The following is a 16,578-nucleotide window of genomic DNA, read 5'->3' as shown; positions in this document are numbered from 1 at the left end:
AAGTTTGGTGTTGGGAGGTTCCAACAATGCTCTGAACATCTGTGAGGCTCCATGAGAGCCCACTGTCAAGCTATTAACATTAAAGAAGCGCTTGATGGGAGGCAACCCAATTTTACTTATCTATGTTAAATTTCTATTTTCCATTGTTATTTCATGTTTTCTATAGGTTGACGATCATGTGAAGTCACAAAAATAATTGAAAAAGCAAAAAACAAACTGAAAAACAGAATGAAAAATAGCACACCCTGGAGGAGAAGCCTACTGGCGTTTAAACGCCAGTAAGGGCAGCAGAATAGGCGTTAAACGCCCAGTCTGGCACCATTCTGGGCGTTTAACGCCAGAAATGGGCACCAGATTGGCGTTTAACGCCAGAAAAGGGCAAGAAGCTAGCGTTTAACGCCAGAAAAGGGTAAGAAGCTGGCGTTAAACGCCGAAAATGGGCAGCAACCTGGCGTTTAACGCCAGGATTGGCAGCAGAGGGCGTTTTGCACGCCTAATTGGTGCAGGGATGAGAAATCCTTGACACCTCAGGATCTGTGGACCCCACAGGATCCCCACCAACCTTAACTCGCTCTCTCTCTTCTTCACCAATCAACTCAATACCTCTTCCCAAAAAGCCCTCACATATCAAATCCTACCCTCTTCTCCATAAACTCTTCACCAATCCACATCCATCCATCATAAACCCCACCTACCTCACCATTCAAATTCAAACCACTTTCCCTCCCAAACCCACCCATACATGGCCGAACCTTACCCTCTCCCCACTCCTATATAAACCCATCTTCACCCCTTCATTTTCACACATCTTAAACATTACTTCTCCCCCTTGGCCGAAACACTAACCCCCATCCATCTCCTCTATTTCTTTTTCCTCTACTCTCTTCATTCTTCTTTTGCTCGAGGACGAGCAAACCTTCTAAGTTCGGTGTGGTAAAAGCGTTGCTTTTTGTTTTTCCATAACCATTTATGGCACCAAAGGCCGGAGAAACCTCTAGAAAGAGGAAAGGGAAGGCAAAAGCTTCCACCTCCGAGTCATGGGAGATGGAGAGATTCATCTCAAGGGTGCATCAAGACCACTTCTATGAAGTTATGGCCAAGAAGAAAGTGATCCCCGAGGTCCCTTTCAAGCTCAAAAAGAGTGAATATCCGGAGATCCGACATGAGATTCGAAGAAGAGGTTAGGAAGTTCTCACCAACCCCATTCAACAAGTCAGAATCTTAATGGTTCAAGAGTTCTATGCCAATGCATGGATCACCAAGAACCATGATCAAAGTGTGAACCCAGACCCAAAGAATTGGCTTACAATGGTTCGGGGGAAATACTTAGATTTCAGTCCGGAAAATGTAAGGTTGGTATTCAACTTGCCAATGATGCAAGGAGATGCACACCCCTACACTAGAAGGGTCAACTTTGATCAAAGGTTGGACCAAGTCCTCATAGACATTTGTGAAGAGGGAGCTCAATGGAAGAGAGATTCAAGAGGGAAGCCGGTTCAACTAAGAAGGCATGACCTCAAGCCCGTGGCTAGGGGATGGTTGGAGTTCATCCAACGCTCAATCATTCCCACTAGCAACCGGTCTGAAGTTACTATAGACCAGGCTATCATGATCCATAGCATCATGATTGGAGAGGAAGTAGAAGTTCATGAGGTTATATCCCTAGAACTATACAAGGTGGCGGACAAGTTCTCTACTTTGTCAAGGTTAGCCTTCCCTCATCTCATTTGTCACCTTTGCAATTCAGTTGGAATTGACATAGAGGAAGATATCCTCATTGATGAGGACAAGCCCATCACTAAGAAAAGGATGGAGCAAACAAGAGATCCCACTCATGGACAAGAGCATGAGGAAATTCCTCATCATGAAATTCCTAAGATGCCTCGAGGGATGCATTTTCCTCCACAAAACTATTGGGAGCAAATTAACACCTCCCTAGGAGAATTAAGTTCCAATATGGGACAACTAAGGGTGGAGCACCAAGAGCATTCCATCCTCCTTCATGAAGTTAGAGAAGATCAAAGAGTCATGAGAGAGGAGCAACAAAGGCAAGGAAGAGACATTGAGGAGCTCAAGCACTCTATAAGATCTTCAAGAGGAAGAACTAGCCGCCATCACTAAGGTGGACCTGTTCTTTAATCTCCTTGTTCTTTATTTTCTGTTTTTCGAATTTTTATGCTTTATGTTATCTATGTTTGTGTCTTTATTACATGATCATTAGTGTCTAAGTGTCTATGCCTTAAAGCTATGAATATGAATCCATCACCTTTCTTAAATGAAAAATGTTTTTAATTGCAAAAAGAAAAAGAAGTACATGAATTTTGAATTTTAAAACAGATTAATTATTTTGATGTGGTGGCAATACTTTTTATTTTTCTGAATGAATGCTTGAACAGTGCATATTTTTTTGAATTTGTTGTTTATGAATGTTAAAATTGTTGGCTCTTGAAAGAATAATGAAAAAGGAGAAATGTTATTGATAATATGAAAAATCATAAAAATGATTCTTGAAGTAAGAAAAAGCAGTGAAAAGCTTGCGAAAAAAAAAAGAAAAAAAAGAGAGAAGAAAAGCAAGCAGAAAAAGCCAATAGCCATTTAAACCAAAAGGCAAGGGTGAAATAAAAAGGATCCAAGGCTTTGAGCATTAGTGGATAGGAGGGCCCACAGGAATAAAATCCTGGCCTAAGCGGCTAAACCAAGCTGTCCCTAACCATGTGCTTGTGGCGTGAAGGTGTCAAGTGAAAACTTGAGACTGAGCGGTTAAAGTCGTGGTCCAAAGCAAAAAGAGTGTGCTTAAGAGCTCTAGACACCTCTAATTGGGGACTCTAGCAAAGCTGAGTCATAATCTGAAAAGGTTCACCTAGTTATGTGTCTGTGGCATTTATGTATCCGGTGGTAATACTGGAAAACAAAGTGCTTAGGGTCACGGCCAAGACTCATAAAGTAGCTGTGTTCAAGAATCAACATACTGAACTAGGAGAATCAATAACACTATCTGAATTCTGAGTTCCTATAGATGCCAATCATTCTGAACTTCAAAAGATAAAGTGAGATGCCAAAACTGTTCAGAAGCAAAAAGCTAATAGCCCCGCTCATCTAATTAAGACTGATCTTCATAGATGTTTTTGGAATTCATTGTATATTCTATTCTTTTTATCCTATTTGATTTTCAGTTGCTTGGGGACAAGCAACAATTTAAGTTTGGTGTTGTGATGAGCGGATAATTTATACGCTTTTTGGCATTGTTTTTAGTATATTTTTAGTATATTTTAGTTAGTTTTTATTAGTTTTTAAATAAAAATCACATTTCTGGAATTTACTATGAGTTTGTGTGTTTTTCTGTGATTTTAGGTATTTTCTGGCTGAAATTGAGGGACCTGAGCAAAAATCTGATTCAGAGGCTGAAAAGGACTGCAGATGCTGTTGGATTCTGACCTCCCTACACTCGAAGTGGATTTTATGGAGCTACAAAAGCCCAATTGGTGCACTCTCAATTGCGTTGGAAAGTAGACATCCTGGGCTTTCTATCAATATATAATAGTCTATACTTTGCTCGAGATTTTATGGCCTAAACTGGCGTTCAAAGTCAGCATAGAAATTCTGGCGTCAAAACGCCAGAACTGGCAGAAAAGCTGGAATTAAACGCCCAAACTGGCACAAAAGCTGGCGTTTAACTCCAAGAAAAGTCTCTACATGTGAAAGCTTCAATGCTCAGCCCAAGCACACACCAAGTGGGCCCGGAAGAAGATTTCTGCATTAATTACTTATTTCTGTAAACCCTAGGCTACTAGTTCTCTATAAATAGGACCTTTTGCTATTGTATTTTCATCTTGGTTCTTCTGGTTCCCTCTCTGGGGCCGAAGCCAATGATCATCATTATCACTTTTGTATTTTCAACGGTGGAGTTTCTACACACTATAGATTAAGGTGTGGAGCTCTGCTGTTCCTCATGAATTAATGCAAAGTACTATTGTTTTTCTATTCAATTCAAGCTTATTCTTATTCCAAGATATTCACTTGCAATTCAACCTGATGAATGTGATGATCCGTGACACTCATCATCATTCTCACCTATGAATGCGTGCCTGACAACCACCTCCGTTCTACCTTCGATTGAGTGTTTATCTCTTAGCCTCCTGGTTCATGATGCATGGTTGCCTCGCTTGACAACCGAGCCTTCCATTCCATGAAATCAGAGTCTTCGTGGTATAGGCGAGAATCAATTGGCAGCATTCTTGAGATCCGGAAAGTCTAAACCTTGTCTGTGGTATTCTGAGTAGGATCTGGGAAGGGATGACTGTGACGAGCTTCAAACTCGCGAGTGTTGGGTGTAGTGACAGACGCAAAAGGATCAATGGATCCTATTCCAACATGATTGAGAACCAACAACTGATTAGCCGTGCGGTGACAGCGCATTTGGAACATTTTCACTGAGAGGACGGGAAGTAGCCATTGACAACGGTTGTGTCCAACATAAAGCTTGCCATGGAAAGGAGTATGAATGATTGGAAGAAGGCAATAGGAAAGCAGAGGTTCATAAGGAACAAAGCATTTTCATACGCTTATCTGAAATTCTCACCAATGAATTACATAAGTATCTCTATCTTTATTTTATGTTTTATTCATCTTTTAATTATCAATTCTCCATAACCATTTGAATCTACCTGACTGAAATTTACAAGATGACCATAGCTTGCTTCAAGCCGACAGTCTCTGTGGGATCGACCCTTACTCACGTAAGGTTTATTACTTGGATGACCCAGTGCACTTGCTGGTTAGTTGTGCGGAGTTGTGACAAAGAGTTGAGATTACAATTGTGCGTACCAAGCTGTTGGCACCATTGATGATCACAATTTCGTGCACCAAGCACCTTAGAGAGAGACGCTTTGCATGCCTAGCACTGAGGAAGGACCTCCTAAGCTCGAGTTAAAGATATTGTCTCCATCCTTGAAGTATGCATTCTGATGCGTGAGCATCATATACCCTTTTTCTAGTTATTTTTATATTGTTTTTAGTTAGATTGTATTTACTTTTACTTTATTTTAGTGCAAAAAATCACCTTTGGATGCTACTTTAAGTTTTTCTTGTGTTTTTATGGTTTTAGGTGAAATCCGGAGTAGTTTAAAAAAGCCTGGAGAAAGAAAGGAAAGTGCTGGCAGCTCCCCCTGGGCGCTGAATGCCTACATGGCGTTCAATGCCAGCAGGGGGCATAAAGTTAGAGGTGCGCTTCCCTCTCTAGCATTCAATGCCCAATCCTGACGCTGAACGCCAGCTTGCAATCTATTTCGAACACTATTGGGCCTCCAAGTGGATTTAGGCACTTATTAATTTTATCTTATTTTATCTTTGTAATCTTTATTTTAAAATAATATCTTTTAGGCTAGCATTTATTATTAGGTTAGTATTTAAAGGAGAAGATCAGTTAGGTTTAGGATCATCTTCCTTCCGTAACTTTTCATAACCTTGTTTTCTTTGTAAGTCATGAGCAACTAAACCTCCTAGTTAAGGTTAGGAGCTCTGTTTATTTCTATGATTAGAACTATTATTCTTCTATTTTAATTAATGTTTGATTCAATTCTAAGGTGTTATTTTCGTTCTTAATCTTATGAATTTGGGTGAAACGAGAGTATTACCCTTATTCTACATGAGCTCTTGTGTTCTCGGGAGAGTTATCTCGCTTGGGGTACAACTTGAAAATACTCCTCCTAAACTGTGAATTACCTGGACTAATTGGGATATGTGACATAAAATCCTGTTAGCTTTGGATAATTGAGGTTTTTATGGCGCTAAACTAGTTTTAAGAACTTCACCCTCTGATCTGAATTGAATGACCACGAGAGTGGCTTTTGATGAGGATTAGAGGAGATTAAATCATTAAGATATTAGGGTTTAATCACTTATGGTTTGCCATAGAATGAATCACTCATTGTTAAAATAGTTGGTAAGACGTTTTAATCCAGAAAAATAAACATCTCCGAGACCTTAACTGTTTTCTCATCATTGAATTACACCAAACCTGTTTATTTGCTTTGTTTACTTGCCTTTCACTACTTATGCATTTTACACCAACAACCACCTTTTACTGTTTGCCTGACTAAGTCCAACAGGATAACTATTGCATACTCAGTCTGACAATCCTCGTGCGATCGACCCTCACTCACTTGAAGTATTACTTGGATGACCCGGTGCACTTGCCGGTTAAGTTGTGCGAGTTCTAATTTCGCGCACCAAGTTTTTGGCGCTGTTGCTGGGAATTGTTCGTGATTGACAACTACCAGTTGTCTTGTTACTTAGATTAGGTATTTTTTTTACTAGTTTTTATTTAATTATTTTTCTTTTTAATTTTCGGTTCCTATTTTGTTTATTTTCCTTAATTTTTGATTGCTATGTTATTTATCTTTCCCTTTATTTTCGAATTTTGTTCTAATTATTTTATTTCATTTAATTTCTAATTCTAAGTTTGGTGTCCTTTAGTATTTCCTTTTTCTTTTTGAATTTCAAAAATTTTAAATCCTTTTATTTTAATTTTCGAAAATTTTTTAGGTTAGATTTTGCATTCTTATTTTTGAATTTTCCTTTTTGTTAATTACTTTATCTTATTTTATTTTTTAGGATACCTCACTGGGAGATCTCTATACTTAGACATAGAGACTCCCACTTTTTCTTTGTTTCTTGTTGTTTATGAGCAAGAACAGGGATAAGGAACCCCTTCATGATTTTGATCCTGAACCTGAGAGGACCTTAAGGTGGAGTTTGCAACAAATTAAAGTTTACAAAGCCAGAGAGAATCTCATGAAAATTTTTTAAAAGGAAGCTAAAGAGACCACTATGGCAGCTAATCCGAACGCTGAAGAACACGGAAGGAAGGTGCTTGGCTCATACACTGCACCCACTGCCGACTTCTATAGGTGATAAACCCCGATTTTGTGGTTTATCTTGTGCTTAATTTGGGGGATTTTATCACCTTTTCCCACATTTATTCAATGAAATAGCATGGTTTTGCAATTCTCCCTTGATTTGTGCTTAAATGTGAAAACATGCTTTTTAGGCCCTTAAATTGGTGATTTTAACTCACCTTAATTCTATTTGATGCCTTGATGTGTTTGTTGAGTGATTTCAGGTTCATAAGGCAAGTATCGAATGGAAGAAGTAAGGAGAAAAGTATGTAAAGCGGGAGAACACATGAAGAAATGAAGGAACCGGAAAGTTGTCAAGCCCGACCTCTTCGCACTCAATCGACCATAACTGGAGCTACAGAGGTCCAAATGAGGCGGTTCTAGTTGCATTGGAAAGCTAACATCCGGGGCTTCAAAATGATATAAAATTTGCCATATGTTGCTTCACTTTAAGGGACGCGCACGCGCCATGTACGCGTGCGCACCGATGCTGCTCGTGGCCCACTAAAGTGAAATCGCCCGCAGCGATTTCTGAAGCACTTTGGGCCCAGCCCAACTCATTTCTGATGCTATTTCATGCAGAATTCAAGCTTGGGCAAGGGGGGAGCAATTGTTTGGTAGCTTAGCATCATTTAGTTTAGTTTCTAGAGAGAGAAGCTCCCTCTTCTCTCTAGAATTAGGGTTCTTAGGATATTTTCATCTTAGATCTAGGTTTAATTCATGCTTTTATTTAATCTTCCTTTGCAATACTTCTTCTTCTACTCTTCCTCTTTCTTGTTTTGCATTCAGTTCATGTAATTCTCTACTTTTATGTTGATGCATTTTTGTTCTTCTATTTTCAATTCAATGCAATTTATGATTCATGTTCCTTTATTGTTGATTTGATTTTGTTGTTGTTTAATTCCTTGCAATTGAGTAGTGTAGATTTACATTCCTTGCAATTTACTATGTTTTCCTTTTATGCCTTCCAAGTGTTTGATAAAATGCTTGGATGGATTTTAGTGTAGATTTTAGTGTTCTTGGCTTTGGTAAAGTAATTAGTGACGCTTGAGTTATCTAATTCTTGTGTTGATTGATAATTAGAAGTTGCTAATTGATTTGGATACCACTAAAGCTAGTCTTTCTCCTTGGGAGTTGGCTAGGACTTGTGGAATCAAATTAATTCATCCACTTGAATTTCCTCCATGGTTAGAGGTTAACTAAGTGGTAGCAATGGATAATTGTGGTCACAATTGAGGAGGATAACTAGGATAGGACTTCTAATTCTCATTCCTTCTCAAGAGCTTTCTAGTTATTATTTTAATTTCATTGCCATTTACCTTTCATGTCTAATATCTCAAAAACCCCAAAACATAACTTCATAGCTAATAATCAGTCACTTCATTGCAATTTCTCGTGAGACAACCCGGAGTCCAAATACTCCGGTTAATTCTTATTTGGGATTTGTACATGTGACAACCTAAATTTTTGTATGTGAGGACTCTTTGTTGGTCTAGAACTATACTTGCAACGAGAATTAAATTGAGAAATTCTATATCAACAAGAGTAGTCAACACATCAAAATGGCGCCGTTGCCGGGGAATCACAATGGTGTTATGTTATTGGTTATTGTATATATGTGAATATTGTGAATAGCTTGATTTTTTGGATTGCTTGTTAGTTTTTGCTAGTTTTAGGATTTTGTTTCATTATTTCTTGTTAGCTTTTGTTTCTTATTTTCACTTTTCACCATGAATTCTCACTTTGGCTATGAGTGTGGTTACAACTATGTTGTAGAAAATGGAAACTTCAATGAAGATGTGCATCAAGGATGGGATAACCAAAGGTGGGAGGAGCCATATGAATATGATCAATCCTCTTGGTAACAACCTCCACCAACGCACTATGAAGAAGAGCCATTCTATGATGCATACCAATCCAATGGTTATGGTGAATCCCCTTGTGACTTCCAAGAACCACTACCATACACTTTCACCAATCCTCAACATAGCCATCAACAATACTCACAAGCCACCTTTCACCAACCATCTTCATATGACCCTAATCCATATCCATCCTACCAAAAACTATATGAGCCATATGAACCACATATAGAGCCACCACCATTCCAACATCAACATTTTCAAGAGCCACCCCCTCCATATTATTACCAAGATGAACTACCTCCAATTATGAAAATTTCCAACCACAAGATGAATACTACTTTCCACCACGACCTCCCATGGAAGAATATTCATGCCCTTTAATCCAAGAGTCATATGATCCTACTCATGATATCCAAAAGGAGCAAGAGTCAAGTGATTGTTTCAAGGAGGCATTGGAACAATTCCAAGCAACCATGGAGTGTGTTGTGCAACAAATGGAAAGAAGAAAAAACATTAGACCACCACAACTTTACCAAGAAGAACCACCTTCCGACTCTGAATCCTTCCCCCAAATTGGATTTGAAAGCAATGTGGAGGTAAATCTCTCTCGTCCTCCCATTTATGATTTGAGTAAGGAAAAAGGTTTAGATAAAATTGTTGAACAAAGGATTGAAATTAAGAGATCTTGTGAAGAGGTGGAAGTCCTTAGAAAAATGAGGATGGGAATTGAATACGCCTTGTCAAGACCCTTGGAATCACCTTTGCCTAGGTTGCCATCTACACCTTCATTTGAGTGGGTGTAACTCATTTCTATTAGCTTTATTATCCCACTTGAATATGGTTTGCTTGAAATGGATGGCCAACTCAGGATGCTTTGTGGGATGAAGCGTAAAAGAAAGATGTTTCGTGGTTGGCGTTGCAAATCAAGGCTCATTATGGTTAATGCATCAAACATGAGATATAAGGGTTGGAGTAGTGCTCACCTAGATGGGTCTAGAAAGATTGTTGGTCACTTTATAGAGAATTCACCTTGTTCACCACCCGGATGGGTTAATAATGAGAGTCAACTTCAAGACGGGTGTAAAAACAAAGTGTGGGACCCCAGATTACAGGGAGAAAATCAATTTTGGGAGCCCCAAACTTGTGAAGAACTCCATCAACACTTGTTGCAAATGATAAGGAATCTTGAGGCACAATGGAGAACCAAGCATTGGTGGATGTTCCAAGATGGCTTCAAGAACAAGCCACCTTGAGAGGAGTTCCCCATAAGTCCAACTTAAGGACAATAAACAAAAGTGCTAGGTGGGAGACACCCCACCATGGTAATATCCTTCCATTTTTCTCTTTGTAAATATTGGTAATTTAGGTTTAATTTCATGTTTTGATTACTTAGTTGAGTTTATTTGGGACTCTAGTAGGTCAAATAAGGTTTTATGATGTTTTGGTAACTGTTTGGAGGTTTGGAATGCTTGGTTTGGTGCAAAAAATATAGAAAATTTTTGAGAAACAGAGCACCATCCACGCGCACGCGCACTTCACGCGTATGCGTGAATCAAGCAATTTCGGCCATCCACGCGCACGCACCATGTGCGCGGACGCGTGGATTAAGTTTTTTCCCCTCCATACATTCACCCGAGGGTTGTGCCTGAAGTGTGCCAATTTTGTGTCCAGGGCACGCGCACGCGTACGCGCCCCTCTCAAAATAAGCCATCGACGCGGACACGCCATGTGCGCGTACGCGCCACTTCCATTACGCCACCATCCGCGCGCGCGCACCATGCACGCGTATGCACAGATGCCCCTCTTTCAATACAACTCTCTTCTCCTCCTTTTTCCATTTCTTTCCCCCTCCTTTCTCCCTCCTTTCTCCTACTCCTCATCCAACACTACCAAACACCATGTAACACCATTTCTTTTAGTTAGTCAGTTAGTTTAATTTTTGTTTTCCATTATAAGTGTTGGATTAATAATCTTGTTTACTGTTTACTGCTGCTTATTACTAATAGGATGTTAGTTTAACATCATTGATGTTAATTGTCATTGTTGGATTCTTTGTTGAGGTTATATTTGGTTACTTGGTTTGGAATTTTTCATATTTAGCACTTTTGAATACCAAGTACTTGTTACATTGCCTTCATGCATCTTAACTCTTTGAATTGCATGTTTTGGCCACCATGCATTCATCATCTATTGTTAGGAAATTGTACATTATCAATGCATTTTTTTTAGGATGCTTGTTCTAATTGATCATCACCTATTTCATGCATTGAGTTTGTGGAATCGTGAAATTGGATCGAAAGCTTACCTAGCGACATATTTTTGAGCTTTCTAAGCTTTGTGGACCATGCTTGCTATGTGATTGATTTTCACTTCTATCTTCTTTTTCCTAAGTTCCATAGCATCCATGTGTTTCACCTCTATGTCACTTAGGCGTTGCAACAACCTCAATGTGTGTAATCGATTGTTGTGTGAGTTTCATATACCATTTTGCTCACTAAGTCTACCTACACATCAATCAATGTCCATGCATTATCCAATTTCACAATTGCTTGATTTTTGCTTGAATGCTTTTATGCTTCTTCACTACTCTTTGGGTTGTTTTAGCCTACAAGTCTTTTAAAGTATCTCAAGCACACTAGAATGAGTGAAGTGCATGTTTTCTTTTGTACAATTGTGACATGATTTTTAAATATTAGGGTGTGAGTTGTAAACCGCATGCAAGTTAGGACCCACACACTTATTTTTCATTATTGTCACACTAATTCACTCACTCAATTCTAGTGATTTACCTCATTCTAACAATCCATGCTTCCTTGCTTGTGCATTTACTTGTCTTATTATCTCCTATTTTCTATGTTCAGGATGAATCATCATAAGCAAAAATGGAAGTGGGAGAAGAACACGCAGCATCGGTTAACCTACCAACTGAAGGTAGCAACTAGGAAAGTCGCCGTACCCCCTTGTTCATCTTTGGATGCACCGAGACGGTGCAAACTTTTAAGTGTGGGGAGGTCGTCCGACCGCTCGGCATTTTTGGGTGACAAGTTTCTAATCCCAATACTTTTGCACTTCATTTTTAGGTCTTTTAGGATTTTTAGTTGCATTGCATATGTATATATTAAGCTTAGTCAAAATCATGATATTTTCCAAGGATTTTATCTATAGGGCACCCCAATTGAAAAAAAAATATATAATTTTTTTTAGAACTTGCTTGAATCATATACTTTGTGGAACATGATTTTTGAGCTAAGAACACAAGCATGTGAGATTTGAGCCTAATTGTGTGGTTACATCATATATAACCACTTATTTCCATTCTTGTGTGCATTATTCTCTTCCTATGATTGTAATCTTTGATTTGTTTAATTCTATATCTCCATTATTTTGTGTATACATACATTTATATGATTGAGGCCATTGTTCAAATAACTCACTTACCCAAATAAGCCTACCTTTTTTCTTTCGTTGATAACTAATTTGAGCCTATGCTTAACTCATTTGTTCTTAATTGTAGCACATTACAAGCCTAAGTGAAAAATAATAAATATCCCTTAATTTGGATCTTTGATTAGCTTAGGCTAGTGAGAGTGTTTATCATTTGATTTTGGGAGAGTTGGAAACATTGGGTAGAGATAAAAGTGTGTTTGTGTTTTTGTTGAAAAAAATATTTGGTAATTGGGTACATACTCACGTATTAATCATGTGTAAAACCATATGCATTGATGTTCTTGTATATATATTTTAGTTTGAAAAGAAAAAAAAATTATGAAGAAAAAAAAAGAAAAAAATGAAAATAAATAATAGAAATAGAAAAAGAAAGACAAAGAATTACAATAAAAAGGGGACAAAATGCCCCAAAGTAAGGTTCAATAAAAGTCAATGCATATGGGTGGTGATAAAAAAGAGAATGCATGAGTGTGTGAAAAAGTGAAGAATGGGTAGTTAGGTTTGTTCAAAATTGTATAGGTTGTCATAGGTTAGGTGGGAAGTCTAAGTTAATCAAAGATTCAAATCTCATGCCCACTCGACCATATGCATCCTACCTTGACCCTAACCCCATTACAACCTATGGGAAGTCCTCATGATATTTGTATGCATGCATGAAATAATTGTTGATTGTCAGATGAAAAACAAATCTTAGAAAATATGATTAGGGGAGAATTGAGTGAATCAACCCCATACACTTGAGTGACTAGAGCGGATACACATCCGGTGAGGGTTCGATTGCTCAATTACATGTTTCCACTCATGATCATCTCTTTTCTTGCAAGTTTGTAAAATCTTTTTAATAATTCAATTCAATTGTGGGTTTGATTTGACTGCTATGGCTTTAGCCCTTATACTTGTATATGTATTCTTGGAAATTGACTTGTTTTGACCAAGTGGATGCATTCATATAGATAGATTGCATATAGATAGGTAGCATTAGTTAGTTTGCATTGAATAAATGTTGATACCCCTTTTGTTCTTTCTTGATTTTAGCATGAGGACATGCTTAGTTTAAGTGTGGAGAGATTTGATAAACCCCGATTTTGTGGTTTATCTTGTGCTTAATTTGGGGGATTTTATCACCTTTTTCCACATTTATTCAATGAAATAGCATGGTTTTGCAATTCTCCATTGATTTGTGCTTAAATGTGAAAACATGCTTTTTAGGCCCTTAAATTGGTGATTTTAACTCACCTTAATTCCATTTGATGCCTTGATGTGTTTGTTGAGTGATTTCAGGTTCATAAGACAAGTATCGGATGGAAGAAGTGAGGAGAAAAGCATGCAAAGTGGGAGAACACATGAAGAAATGAAAGAACCGGAAAGTTGTCAAGCCCGACCTCTTCGCACTCAATCGACCATAACTGGAGCTACAGAGATCCAAATGAGGCGGTTCTAGTTGCGTTGGAAAGCTAACATCTGGGGCTTCAAAATGATATAAAATTTGTTATATTTTGATTCGTGTTCAGGGGAGCGCACACGCCATGTACGCGTGCACGCCGATGCTGCTCGTGGCCCACTAAAGTGAAATCGCCCCCACCGAATTCTGAAGCACTTTGGGCCCAACCCAACTCATTTCTGATGCTATTTCATGCAGAATTCAAGATTGGGCAAGGGGGGAGCAATTGTTTGGTAGCTTAGCATCATGTAGTTTAGTTTCTAGAGAGAGAAGCTCCCTCTTCTCTCTAGAATTAGGGTTCTTAGGATATTTCCATCTTAGATCTAGGTTTAATTCATGCTTTGATTTAATCTTCCTTTGCAATACTTCTTCTTCTACTCTTCCTCTTTCTTGTTTTGAATTCAATTCATGTAATTCTCTACTTTTATGTTGATGCATTTTTGTTCTTCTATTTTCAATTCAATGCAATTTATGATTCATGTTCCTTTATTGTTGATTTGATTTTGTTGTTGTTTAATTCCTTGCAATTGAGTAGTGTAGATTTACATTCCTTGCAATTTACTATATTTTCCTTTTATGCCTTCCAAGTGTTTGATAAAATGCTTGGTTAGATTTTAGTATAGATTTTAGTGTTCTTGGCTTTGGTAGAGTAATTAGTGACGCTTGAGTTATCTAATTCCCGTGTTGATTGATAATTAGAAGTTGCTAATTGATTTGGATACCACTAAAGCTAGTCTTTCCCCTTGGGAGTTGGCTAGGACTTGTGGAATCAAATTAATTCATCCACTTGACTTTCCTCCATGGTTAGAGGTTAACTAAGTGGTAGCAATGGATAATTGTGGTCACAATTGAGGAGGATAACTAGGATAGGACTTCTAATTCTCATTCTTTGTCAAGAACTTTCTAGTTGTTATTTTAATTTCATTGCCATTTACCTTTTATGTCTAATATCTCAAAACCCCAAAACATAACTTCATAGCCAATAATCATTCACTTCATTGCAATTCCTCATGAGACGACCCGAAGTCCAAATACTCCGGTTAATTCTTATTTGGGGTTTGTACATGTGACAACCTAAATTTTTGTATGTGAGGACTCTTTGTTGGTCTAGAACAATACTTGCAACGAGAATTAAATTGAGAAATTCTATATCAACAAGAGTAGTCAACACATCAATAGGCGCAGTATATCTGTACCTTCCATTAATGTTAATAATTTCGGGCTCAAGCCTCAATTAGTTACTCTGGTGTAACAGAACTATCAGTTTCATGGACTTCTGTAGAAGGACCCCAACAAATTCATTTCTGACTTCCTGTAGATCTGTGACACAGTCAAGATGAATGGAGTGAACCCCGATGTTTACAAGCTCATGCTCTTTTCCTTTGCTGTAAGGGACAGAGCAAAATTATGGCTGGATTCTCAGCCCAAGGAGAGTCTGGACACATGGGACAAGATAGCCACTGGATTTTTGGCCAGGTTTTTTTCACCCCAGAAGCTGAGTAAGCTTAGAGTGGGAGTCCATACATTCAGACAGAAAGAGGGAGAGTCCCTCTATGAAGCCTGGGAGAGATACAAGCAGCTGCTCAAGAGATGCCCTCCCGACATGATTTCAGATTGGATCAGGCTAGAGATCTTTTATGATGGCCTCTCTGAGATGGCCAAGATGTCACTGGACCATTCAGCAAGTGGTTCACTACACATGAAGATGACACCTGAGGAAGCGAATGAGCTGATTGAGATGGTTGCCAACAACCAATACATGTACACTTCTGAAAAGAACCCTGTGAACACTAGGACCACTCAGAAGAGAGGAGTCATAAAAGTAAAAACACTGGATGTGATTTTGGCACAGAACAAGCTCATATCCCAACAGATAAGCATGATCTCTCAACAAGCTCATATCCCAACAGATAAGCATGATCTCTCAACACTTAACCGAGATGCAAGTTTCAACTATCAACACTTAAGATGCATCCTATGAAGGAGGTGTTGGTGACATTGCTCAGCCCACCATGGAAGAAGTTAATTACATAGAAAATTCATCCAGAAATCCTATTAATAATCCTTACGTGAATACTTTTAATCAGGGATGGAGGAATCACCCTAAATTTAGATGGAGGGAGCAGCAGAGGCTTCAACAAGGCTTCAATAACAACTAGGGTGGAACCAATCAAAACAGGTTCAACAACAGACAGTTCCAACACTCTCAGCAGCAGATGGAGACGCCTAAGCAAAGCCTCTCTGACTTGGCCACAATAGTCTCTGACCTTTCCAAGAGCACACATAGCTTTATGTAAGAGACTCGGTCTTCAATTCAGAACTTGTTAATACAAGTGGGTCAGTTGAGCAGCAGGATACCTGAGAGACCTCCCAACACTCTTCCAAGCAACACAGAGGTGAATCCAAGGGAAGAGTGCAAGGTCCTCACTATGGGAAAAGAGGCCAAACCAAAGGAGGAGCAGGCTGCTGAGGATTTGAAAGAGGAAGAGGCTCAAGAAGAGATTGGGAATGCACTAACACACGCCCCAGTAAAGATAAAGTAGCCTGAAGTACAACATTCTCTAAATGTGCAAAAGGAGATTGAGGATGAGCAAATTGCTAAATTCTTGGCAGTCTTCAAGAAGTTACAAATCAATATTCCTTTTCCTGAGGTGTTAGAGAAGAAACCTTCATATATGGCCTATCTACAAAGTGTATTCTCTGAGAAGAAGGTCCTGAGGGGAGATAAAACTGTGGTGCTAACCAAGGAGTACAGTGCATTAGTGCAAAAGAAGCTACCGCAGAAAATGCCAGGCCGAGGAAGCTTCCTGATTTCCTACACTATAGGGACCATGACATTTGAGAAGGCACTATGCGACCTTGGATCAAGCATAAATCTGATGCCCCTCTCTGTGATGAAGAAGCTGGGGATCTAAGAGGCGCAGCCCAC

Source organism: Arachis hypogaea, chromosome 14 (assembly GCF_003086295.3).
Source record: "Arachis hypogaea cultivar Tifrunner chromosome 14, arahy.Tifrunner.gnm2.J5K5, whole genome shotgun sequence".
In the NCBI taxonomy this organism is placed as follows: Eukaryota; Viridiplantae; Streptophyta; class Magnoliopsida; order Fabales; family Fabaceae; genus Arachis; species Arachis hypogaea.
This window is presented reverse-complemented; position numbering follows the sequence as displayed.